General features: G+C 43.6%; 1 protein-coding gene and 1 long non-coding RNA gene across 7 annotated transcripts in view; one reads left to right on the forward strand and one right to left on the reverse strand.

The window, feature by feature from the left end:
* The window catches only part of LOC111255501 (spondin-1-like), an 87,343-nt gene that overhangs the window by 41,477 nt on the left and 36,110 nt on the right, over window positions 1–9,756 (reverse strand). The window lies entirely within an intron of this gene.
* The window catches only part of LOC147758984 (uncharacterized), a 54,822-nt gene continuing 49,760 nt past the window's right edge, over window positions 4,695–9,756 (forward strand). The window contains exons 1-2 of one of the 2 annotated variants that reach the window (XR_015326797.1): window positions 4,695–5,986; window positions 7,270–7,872. This is a non-coding gene — a long non-coding RNA (uncharacterized LOC147758984). The remainder of the gene's footprint in view (window positions 5,987–7,269; window positions 7,873–9,756) is intronic. The other variant, XR_015326798.1, reaches the window with a different exon arrangement.

A 9,756-nucleotide genomic window follows, 5' to 3' on the forward strand; every position in this document is an offset into this window, starting at 1 on the left:
CCCAGGTTAGTCCTACGCTTGGACACGCGCCAGCATCGCTACATTTTTTCTGCTTTCGATATCAAAATTTGCTCACTTTAGTTAGTAATTTGTATCGCACTCATAGACAAACCACTTTTCGGTTCGTGGCACATTATCTAAGCTAAAAGGCTCTAACCTGACTATGGAAGAAAACGAAAAATTTTCGAATTTGGGTTGTTAGTGATTAGGATTGACCCAAGACACACCTAGGCACCCTTCAGTTTGCCTTGCAGCGCCTTTTCTCCCGATCGGCATCAGCGTGTCGCACGTGCTTCTTACTCATGCACGATGAACGCTGCATATGCCAGAGCTACCCTAAATACGAGAGGTTTTGATTGTGGTCGTTAGGGTTCGTTGATCAACTGTTTATGAACCATATCTCCGAAACTGACGATAGGATAACAATCTACTAGCATTCTGTTACAGTGACGTTACATGACGGCAGAGTTGGACAGCGTGTTAAGATTGTTTCATTGCAGTTAATGATGGCTGTGCCAGACGTATGATGTGATTTGGCGCGGGGATAAAAAGGGTCACAGGAGCGCCTACGAATATAACCGAAAATTTGGCCTAAGGGAATCACAGTTGGAATTGATAAGTGGCCTAGCGTTTGCGGTGAGCTTCATGCTCGGTGACGTAAAGCGGCGGTTGCAGAAGATTATTGTCAATTAGATATAGAAACAGAAGAGATCCCTAGTTCCGGAAAAGGGTGCCACTTACACGGATTACGTGGTCTGAGACTAAATCGATTATCCGATAGAATTATGGATAGTCAGATAGGTCTGGCAGCAAGACGGGTTATGGTTAAGGTGAAAAGAAAAAAATTCAAAACTCACTAGGGATCTCGCCAGGATAGTGGCACGTAATGATCGGTACGCATTTGGGTAAGTATTATATTGAGCAGATTTTAAGAAAGAAAGTGGTTACCGGTATTGATGACCTAGAGCGGGGAAAAAAGTATTGTACATTTCTGCTGACATAGACGTGCATACGTAAACGAATTCGAAAACTGCTCAGGATATATCGGCCTGAATGAAGTCAACTGACGCATAATACTACTCTGTGGGGTGATTATTCATCCACCCACGTTAAGTAGCCCCCTTCATACTCGACATACGCGCATGTGTCACCGTACAGTAACGGATCATGTTTTGAATGATCGCGATATATATATATATATATATATATAGAGAGTGAGAGAGAGAGAGAGAGAGAGAGAGAGAGAGAGAGAGAGAGTCAGTGTTGCTTCGGAAGACAACGTGAGGATTAATTACGACTAATATACCGATCATAAGCAGTGCATATAGCCACAGGACGAAGGCCTTATTAGCGCGTATTATTATTATTATTATTATGACTTGTTGACAGCGGACTGTCAAGGACGGCAAGCTGTGCTTCATGAAAATCTGTCATTACGTGAAACTGATGGCTACAAAGGCAAACTAATCAAACTTAAACAGAACAGATATCAGAGCGCGCGCAAGGCGACAACGAAAACAAAACTGGAAACATATATGTACACGATGGCAGCATAAAGGGGCGAAATTGTGTGGGGCGAAAGCGAGTCAATTGCGTGTTTAATTTATTTTCTATACTCCGCCATTAAATCAACTGTTGATTCTAATAAGATTAAGCATTCGATCAAATCTTATTTCTAATTGGTAGATTTCACGGGTTTTTTGCTATATAGCACCGTGTTACAAGATCCTTGTAATGGAAAAAAGGTGTTCTTGACGAACAGACTGACTGAATCACATTATTGTCGCCGTTTGCACCGGCGTGAATCCGCTAGTCAATTCAACTTAAATACAACACAGTATTTTAAGATCACTATAATTTGCTGTTACTTAGATTATAGTGTAATTTCTGTTGCAAGGGTGCGGGATAGTGTTATGGTATACGTAGTACTAGGTAGTCTCTTTCTCAATGAATCTTCTATAAACTCTCTCCATTCGATTGGTGTTACTATACTACTACTACTGGTGCCTCACACGGTTTTAGGTTAAGAGAAGGACTGCTGATCTCCAGTGGCATTTTGGAGGCAAATAGACATTTTTGGAAACTTGTCATACTATCGTATAATAAGTTTCCGCGACGCAGCCTAAATGGCAAGACCTATGCGGGGATTCATGGACTCACAGCGTATATGTACATGGATGCTCTAAATGAAGGATTGTTTATTATCGTAATGGTAGGGCACGGGGTAACGGGGGTGAGCTTATTTTGGCAATCCACGGGAATTGTGTGTATCAGGGTCCGAACAGAATTGAGAGAAGCCGATAGAGAGTTGAAGGGTCATCCATTTGTATAGATAATAGCTCGTTGAGTATAACTCTGGTCTCCTTGGGAACGATGCAGGCCAAAAGAAAGGAGAAGGAGAAGATAGCGATCCACGGAATAACTCGAATGAAGCTGAGTAAGACCATTCATAGGGATTACGGTTGACTGAATACGGCGAAGTCGGTGGCGTGAGAGACATGAGGCGGCAGAGAACGGCCACAACGCTAAGGTCGTCGGAGGTCTACCCAGTTAAGCCTTTCTTCGGTCGCCGCAATACCTCGAGCAATAAGGGACTGCTTGAGGGATGTTCGGACAATAGCAAACACTGGGTTCCGGGGAATGAGGTATATGAGGTCAGAATATCACCTAACCAAACAAATACAGTCGACAAAGAAAATGACAAGACACAAAAGGGCTCCCCAATGGGTCCAAGGACACGATGATTAATTATACACGATCAGCCAACAAAAGGCAGTCGAACGAGCATTAAACTAATCGTTCGGATCTTATATATATATATATATATATATATATATATATATAATAGGACTGTATAATCGTTTGCTTTGTAAATGGCAGACGTCGATTTATGGAACAACTTTTCGTTAAAGCTGTATGAGCTTTTTTCTTCGAAGAACTCGGACGTGTCAGAGCGCTTTTTACGTAAAAGAAAATGTTCGAGAGGTTTGTATACACAAAGCAAGCGGCAAAAAACGAGCTGGGTGTGAATATGGAATTGCAGGCTCTCTCCGTCAAAAGAACTACGAAATTAGCATGCTTTTCTTATTTGTGACCACTGTAATAATGATTTCCTATATTGAGTCAATAAACGTGGTAGACACTTGCCTTACGATTCACGCCAACTAAAAGTACACATCGTTTGCTGACTAGGGAGAGAATCTCAAACTGTTGTGTCCGCGGCAAAGATTTCTGGAAATCAAATCCAGGCAAGTCAGTGTCCAAGATACGTTTTGTGCAAGCACAATTTGCCAAAACAAAGAGGATTAGCAAACGATGCATCTGAAGCGTCATCGTAAGCAGCTTCAGAATGAATGGAAAGTCGACGGATCCACGCTCCCGGTGCTTTTACTCCAAGCCGAAGTCTCAGTGTTGGTGTCCTGTCATCAACAGGGTTCGGGCGTATGGGAAACCATTTGTGGGCTGATGGCATTCTATGGACAAGAGGATTTTGACTCGAGCTCGGGAAAATACCACAGTTATGGGACCTCCAGCAAATAAACTTATATATATATATATATATATATATAAATAAAAGCAAACAACAGATACTTATTGATCCGCTAATGCGCAGCTTCCATAGAATAAGCTACTCCTCAAAAGAGGAGCGGGCTTCTGGCCATATTGTTTGGCCATTGAAAGAGCGAACCTGCTGTGGCATACGTCGAGAACGTGTGTAAAGCAATGGACCTTATTTGCATTACAGCGTCTGGGTCCGCCACGCCCAAGGTCTTGGATACCTCGATGCGTAATACGAGAGGCACCTCGAAGAAAACAAAGAGCGAAGTGTTCAATTACGAAACGTTTAGCTTTCTGAACGCTTAGTTTTCTAGCCGAAAACGGAAAACTGTTGGTTATGGTACAAAGGTAACCTCTTTAATGAGCGCGGCCAAGACGTTACGGATGAAATAAAATAGACTGCTCTCCGACTAGGTATTGCAGATTATTGAATCGTGGTTATGACATCCTTTGTAACCGAAGTGGCAATAGTTATGAGGATCTTTACAGGTCTAGCTTTTTGTTTTTGTTTAGTTATCCTAATTGCACTTGCGCTAACGAATATAGGTAGCTGGGCTGATGACGGAACACACTTATAAAACTCGCGTGTCATATTAGGCAAGCACCTTCCTTTGTGGGCATTGTTGCAAAATCGGAAAGTTCCACAGTTTATGTTTACGACATTAACCCGGTAAATGGAGTGTAATCAAATGCTTATGTTAGTGATGTCAAGATGTGGTGCTATTGTCGTTGATGCCGTCATGTAGTTGTCCTACTGTGCTGTGATGGTTGTGGCGGTAGTGAACGCGCTGATCTTCTCCCAAATCTCCACTAGCTCGGTTTAGGGTCCGACAACGAAGACCTACGACATTTAATCAGGCCCACATTACGGAAGGCCGGTCTACCCCGCGAGTTGCCACGCATTAGCAGACCTAAGGTTCAGCCAGCCAAGTTAACTGGTTGTCACACGCTGTCTCCTGGTGAAACATGGCTTCCTAATGGACAAGTCACTCATTCACTTTTCCTTTGTGAGTTCGTCCTCCACGCTTGAATGCCCGCCCGCCCATGGATTGGCCCTTGCCCGTTTCTTTTCCTCCTCTTTCTGTTTTACTGTATGGCTTTCTAACACTTGCCGCACGCTCAGTGCACACAGTAAAGGCTCCTCCGTTAAACTGGCGATTAGCGTGAGCAACAGAGGCTTACCACATTCGGGTCGGCGTATTATCCGTTTCCCAGCATTCAACTCAGCTGTATAATAATGCTGGAAGCACTTCTCATGCGCTGCGCGTTGCAATCCCGAAAATGCTCCGAAACCCGAAAACAGGAACTTTTACACTTTTTCTCAATTCCATCTTTACTCCAATTAGGTAAGCCACCGCTCGCGCTGAATGACTTTAATGTGATAGAGAATAGGAACAACTAAAATAACCACACCACAGAATACAGTTGCCACAACGAATGTGGACCTAACCCACCGATAGGCCCCCAAAGCATGAAGATAGTTCTGACGCACACTTGTAACATAGACGACTTAACACAGCCACAGTACTTTACTGCATATATATCGGCATTATATGGAAATATCCAAATCTTCCGTTATAATATTGCCGGCTTTTCTTCCCTCTTAGAAGACGTAGGCATAACGGGGAAAGGGGAAAACTGCAGGCACGTAGGAGGGAATCCACCGTGAGGGAATTATTCCCGCATCCCCGCAGCAACCGCGTGTGTTTGCAAGAGTTGACATCAACCACATTTCGAGCGATAAGCAGTATCAGTGCAAGTGTGGAAATATCGAACAATGCGACGGATAGCTTTTGAAATGTTAGAACTTCAGCCGGGGAAGTTTCAACCATCCTGCCCGCTTCAAGGCTATCTAGTCGACCGTTGATGGATGCTCGGTCGCATTGGCTTAGAAAACTCAGCTGTACTTACTAGTCGAACGATAACTCATTGGCAGTGGAGAGTGGCGGTAACGACAATAATGCAAACGTCAAGACCGAATAGAGCAGGGCTGTTTCTTCTTTTTCCTGACCATAGTCCGTGTCGCGGATCTTGCCCCTTTTACCATCTCTGAAAACTTCCTCCATGGAGCCAAGTCAAAGCTAGGTAGAAATTATCGTATTAAAGACTGTGATGTCATACATCGTTGTGATTTGTTAGTACGATAGCCCATAAAATGAAAGCGAAGAGATTCGCTACGAGGCATAATGTTCTGACACCGACGCAAGGATATCGCAGCCATAATATTACCGCGTTATCGCTACTTCTGGACTACGTGAATCAACTGCTAGTTTGCTATGTCCAGTGATTAGAAAGCGTGAATGAGCAATATTCGTGAACAAATAGACAAAGTGGACCTAATGAACGAGGAAAGGGCACTGCTAGAAGGACGGAAGTATAGGCCTGCTGTAGAGTGTGTATATACATGTATATACTGTACTATCGTCTGGTAAGTGTCGCACAGGGTTATTTTCTATATAGCGCTATGTATATATATTTATTATAGCGTTCCCGAGTTTCGTTTCAATAATGATTCGTCATATCGAGGTTCAGGCCCGAAGGTGTAACTAGACTTCACTGTTCCACACCATGTCTGTAAGCCGAAAAATCTGATTGCAGCTGTTTATGAAATAACTTTGATAACTTTGAAGGTTAACCGGTTTTGACGTTTGAAGGCAATACAAAGACATGCACAACACATAAATACACATACACATAAAAAAAAAAGTATGCATATTTATCGCTCAACTGCATTAGCATTTTACCACGAATGAACGGATTTTGAACTCGCCCCAGCAGATGCCAAACGTAAGTCGACTACAGTCGTGCATTATTAGTCTATGGTGCTTTACGCGATGTCTATACTCACCCATCAAAGCGATCAGAGTCGTTAACTATCTCCTGTTTGAAAACAACAATTTGTTACTTCTTTTTTTTTTTGTTCTTGGCTATCAGTCTTTCGTGTATTAACCTATATCCTGAGTACTTTTATAAAAACGTGCAAGTAAACGATTGTGCGTCTAAATATTCGTTTAAACGCAAGGACCCAGGGGATATTTGCAGTGGGACTTAGAAGGCGTCGGAGGGTGTTGCTTTCAAAGAAAAGTCGTAACACCTCCCATCGCGCTCTTCAGGGCCCTTGCCAGAAGAATGGTCTGTGATGAAAGGTGGATGGTTCTCCTATCTTGCCATTTTTGCCCGACGAGTTTTTTGCCCCATGTCTGCGAGACATTGCTTGTTGCGTTTTTTATTTCGCTGGGGCCAGTCATGTGGTGAGTCTTCCCTTGAATATAAAAAAAAAAAGGAACAAAGTATGCAGCTGTTGGCGCTTTGAGCTTTGTAGTATGCGATTTTTGGAGTTAGAGAGTTTCAAACGGTGTGACACATTCTGTTCGAGGAGAAAACACAATTCGCTCGAGGTATGCTGCACTTGATTTCAGCCATCCTTACAACAGGCATACGGGGTGGACTTAATGGAAAGTATAGGGTATTAGACCGTTTTGACAAATAATGAACAAACTGTCTTTAGCCGCTATAGGGGCGACACTTTAATCTGAGAATTCGGCAAGCCATAATAATGATTCGTTGATAAGAGCCACAAAAGTGGTCATGTTCTATGGATTGAACAAGCTCTTTAATTAATCTGAACTAATAAAGCGTAATTATGAACTAAATATTATATTATAGTACTATATATTCTAATCTAATGATATAAACTGGACAAATTTTCAGCCAAGAATACTGTTTTGTTACCCGCCGGGGAATCGACAAGAGTTCGCTGACTATGCAGGGCTTCGCCGCGAGAACTCTTCTATTAGAGAATTCTCAGCCAAATGATCCACGTGGGCGTGATCGCGCGTCCATTGGACGGCTACAAGCACAAATCTCATTGTTGTTCCTAGCGCATAATATACATTAAGGACCAAAATAGATATATGGTCTAGCGCTACAGTTTACAACCACAAGACATCTGCTGCGCCGACGTAAAAATCCTACAACGTCAAACCATCCGTTAGTCAAGATTAGATTTTGAAGCCAGCAGTACCTACATTTTGCGCATTAAACCTGACGGGACCTCTACACCTGTTCAGTGATGAGTAACCCTGCAGGGAGCAGTAAAGTCGTCAAAGACTGTCACAACGCCCACCGGTATTACGCGGCAAACTTGCTTTGCTCTTGCCTGCGATAAAGGCAGTTACTGGCCAGGCGCCGCGGACAAACCCGTTAGGAACACAACAGTAGAAACTACGGCAGCCATAGCAACAGCAGTAGAAGCAATAGGACCGATTTCTAGATTGCGTTCGATTGCCAATTTCGAATCCATGAAATAAACAGGTGAGTTTTTCTTGTGGAGCAGTTCTAAGGCTTAACCATTTCGCCCTAGCCCACCTTGTCCTGTGTGCTGATAACGAGGTGTGCAATGGCCGGGTTCAAGATAGGAAAAAATTTCACACTGAGATGGTACACGGAATCCCTTTCGAACTGTTACAGGTCTATAAATCGGATCTGAAAAATATATCTTTATTGAAGTTTGTTGATGTTTTTGGTCGACTTCAAGTATTCAGCCCAGGAGATTTGTTTAAGTACGAATAAGTCTACACTAGATACGCGCGCGATATGCTCATTGCTATCCTTATTAGAAAGCTAGACAGGCAAGATCTTTTTGGTATATACATTAACAAGCAGAGCAAAGTGTCCTGGTATTCAATACATTTCAGTAGCATGATTTAGTACAATATAGTTTAATGTACAATAGTAGTACAATATAGTTAGTACAATATAGTTTGTCTTTGTGGCGTCCTTGTAATTGCACCCGGAACGATTTATTCCGCGTGATTGAACTATTACACGTGCTCCGGTTCGTAAACATATTTGCGTCCTTTTTTTATGTTTAACCTATCTAACTAGTTGTGTGTTTGCCGTTTTGGCAGCTATAAAATGCTGTGAGTGTAAAAGGCCTAAGATGGTTCCGTCCTTTCAACTTGAGAATCAAGGGGTACTGCAACAAAACCACAGAGATATCAGCAACGCAGGCTATATTGTAGGAGTTTATCGCTCTCCATCTTCGTCGCGATTCGGTGACGCAGCTGCTAGCTCACTTTGGTTTTTCCTCATTTTATAGAATCGGTCGGAACGGCTCCCTGTGCCTGTGAGTTTTTCATCTACAGACACGCCGGTGGTAGCCTGCCGGTTTGCGTGCCAGTGACTGACTTTGTCCACGCTACGTCGCTAGCACTGAACCGCACTTCGCTATGGAACGTAACGAACAATTGCAGTTACTATCCAACAATTTGTTATTGGCGACACCGTTGGGAAGCAAGTTTCTCCCGAGCGCCACTATCGACAACGAACGTTGATGTATACTACTACCGCACCTGTTTCAAAGGGGCGTCAGATCACCGCGGCCTCTGTTTCGCTATTGACTTTCTGGCAAATTCTCCGTGTTTGTTCGAGAGAACAAGCTTAGAACAAGCTGCCTACAGTCCACAAACGCATCAACACTGCGACAGGCAGCGAAGCAGGGAAGGGAACAGGGGCAAGGTAGGAGAAAAAGATTAGAGGGCGCAGGGGTGCAAACACGAAAAGAAGAAACTAGCGAGAGACGGTATTGCATACATTTTTCGCCATAAACTATTTTAAAGCTTTACGATTTACGTTTTCGTGTCATCGCTAGGTACGTTGTTCGCCGTAACGTACCTCTACTGGTAGCGTTGCCGCCTCAACTGTTCTCGGTTTCCCTTGCGTGTTTGGTTCGCCTATGTCCTGAAGCTCTTGGTCCTTCCTCGGCTCAGCCTTCAAAAGACATTTTCCTCCGGCCATCTCTTCTCCAATGGCGCTTTCCGTACGGGTAACAGGGTACCCTTAAGCTAAACTATGCTGCTTTGGGTAAGCGACGCGTCTCCTCCTGAACGAGATCTTTCTGAACTCTTCTGAATCGACGACAATGACTAAAGTCGGAGCAGAAAGGAAAAGATCCGCCCCAGGGATCCCGCCACGGCTATAGCCACGAGGCAGTAGCGTACACAAAAGGAGAAAAGCAAAAGCATCTGCGTAAGACGAACGGGAAGCAGTTGACGACATAGGGGGTCTCGGCCCTTGCGGTTCAATGACCAGCACAGGAACAGCGGAAAACGGGCACTAGGTCGCCTGTACTACAAATTCGATACGCACGTACACTTAAATACATTACATTAAAGTACATAGCCCAAAGGAATACAT

Source organism: Varroa destructor, unplaced genomic scaffold (genome assembly GCF_002443255.2).
Source record: "Varroa destructor unplaced genomic scaffold, Vdes_3.0 BEIS01000001.1, whole genome shotgun sequence".
Lineage (NCBI taxonomy): Eukaryota > Metazoa > Arthropoda > Arachnida > Mesostigmata > Varroidae > Varroa > Varroa destructor.